The sequence below is a fragment of the Rutidosis leptorrhynchoides genome, chromosome 7 (assembly GCF_046630445.1).
Source record: "Rutidosis leptorrhynchoides isolate AG116_Rl617_1_P2 chromosome 7, CSIRO_AGI_Rlap_v1, whole genome shotgun sequence".
NCBI classification, from domain to species: Eukaryota; Viridiplantae; Streptophyta; class Magnoliopsida; order Asterales; family Asteraceae; genus Rutidosis; species Rutidosis leptorrhynchoides.
The window spans coordinates 83,671,913-83,674,127 of NC_092339.1; the positions used below are offsets into that span (position 1 = coordinate 83,671,913).

Here is a 2,215-nt window from a genome sequence, read left to right on the forward strand (position 1 = left end):
AGAACATTCTCCTGTTCCTTGTAATTCTGGAAATTCTTCTAATAATTCTGCATGTGCATCTATAGTTTGAATATAATAACATGTATCATCTGCAGATTGCGGTTGTTGCATTGCTCTATCAACTGAAAAGGTAACACTCTCATCCTCTATACTTAGGGTCAATTTCTTACCGAACACGTCTATCATTGCTTTAGCCGTGTTTAAGAATGGTCTTCCTAATATGAGAGGAACTTGAGAATCTTCTTCCATGTCCAAAACAACAAAATCTACTGGAAATACTAAAGTACCAACTTTAACTAGCATGTTCTCCATTATCCCTTTAGGATATTTTATTGATCTATCGGCTAGTTGTATGCTTATTCTTGTTGGTTTCAATTCTCCAAGGTCTAGTTTAGCGTATAGTGAATACGGCATTAGATTTATACTAGCACCTAAATCTGCCAATGCTTCTATTGAACTAAGACTACCCAGAAAACATGGAATTGCGAAACTTCCTGGATCAGATAGTTTTTCTGGTATCTTATTCAACAGCACTGCTGAACAATTAGCATTCATGGTAACAGCCGAGAGTTCTTCCATTTTCTTTCTATTTGAGATTAGATCTTTCAAGAATTTAGCATATCTAGGCATTTCTGAAATCACATCAATGAAAGGAAGATTTACATTTATCTGTTTAAACATATCCAAGAATTTGGATTGCTCGGCTTCAAGTTTCTCTTTCTTCATTTTACTCGGGTAAGGAAGTGGTGGTTGGTATGGTTTAACATAAGGTTTAGCCTTAACTGTGTTATCTTCATTAACCTTTTCAACTACCGGTTCTTTTTCCTTATCTTGATTAGGTTAGGGTTCTTGTGGAGTAGGAATAGCTTCATCAGAAGTTACAGGTATTTCAGGTGGTTTAAGTGTTGTACCACTTCTTTTGGTAATGGCTTTAGCTGTTTCATTCCGGGGGTTAGCATTTGTATCACTAGGTAGACTTCCCGGTTTTCTTTCACCTATTAACCTTGCTAGGTTACTTACTTCTTGTTCCAGATTTTGAATAGAAGCTTGTTGATTTCTAAATGCTTGAGCATTTTGTTCATTAGTTTGTTTTTGAGATGTGAAAAATTGCGTTTGAGTTTCAACTAGCTTCGTCATCATATCTTCTAAATTTGGCTTTTTATCATCGGTTTGTTGCAGTGGTTTGTTTTGAAAATTAGGTCTTTGCTGATTGTAATTATTATTGGATACTTGTTGATTGCTAGGACCTTGTTGGTTGTTGTATGGAATATTTCTTCTATAATTCTGGTTTTGATTGTAAATCTGTCTTGGCGGTTGATAATTATTCTGATAATTATTTCCAGGTCTTTGGTTTATGTATGAAATATTCTCTCTTTGTTCCATTGTTAATTCAATACTGAGACAATCTTTTGTCAAATGTGGTCCTCCACACTGCTCACAACTAATTCGTATTGAGTGAATATCTTTAGTCATCTTTTCCATTCGTCTCTCGACAACATCTATCTTTGCGGAAATGGAATCTAAGTCATGGCTAGAATCGGCTCTAGCTGCTTTAGATGATCTAACGATATCTTTTTCTTGGTGCCACTCATGTGAGTGGGAAGCAGTGTTATCAATAATTTTGTAAGCATCAGTTTCGGTTTTCTTCATAATAGAACCACCAGCTGCTATATCTATGTCTTTTCTTGTAGTGATGTCGCATCCTTGGTAGAATATTTGTACTATTTGACAGGTGTCTAAACCATGTTGCGGACATCCTCTTAATAACTTTTCAAATCTTGTCCACGCCTCATATAGAGTTTCATTTGGCTTCTGTGTGAACGTAACAATTTCTCCTTGAAGTCTTACGGCTTTAGATGCCGGAAAGAATTGTTTAAGAAAATTTTCAACTAAAACATCCCATGTATCAATCGCCCCTTCAGGTAACGATTCCAACCAATCTTTGGCTTCTCCCTTTAAAGTCCAGGGAAATAACATGAGATATATCTGTTCATCCTCCACTTCTCGGATTTTAAATAGTGTGCAGATCCTATTAAAGGTACGTAGATGTTCATTTGGATCTTCCTTCGGCGCACCACTAAATTGGCATTGATTAGTCACCATGTGTAGAATTTGTCCTTTGATTTCATAATCTGGCGCATTAATGTCTGGATGAGTAATTGCGTGACCTTGGCCAGTGCGTTTAGCTCTCATTCGGTCTTCCATACTTAATGGT

General features: G+C 36.3%; 1 non-coding gene across 1 annotated transcript; it reads left to right on the forward strand.

Annotated features, from left to right (window-relative positions):
- The first annotated feature begins 1,738 nt into the window (after window positions 1-1,738).
- On the forward strand, window positions 1,739-1,845 carry LOC139860686 (small nucleolar RNA R71). Its single transcript, XR_011763315.1, has one exon. It is a non-coding gene; the product is annotated as a small nucleolar RNA R71 (small nucleolar RNA).
- The last annotated feature ends 370 nt before the right edge of the window (window positions 1,846-2,215 follow it).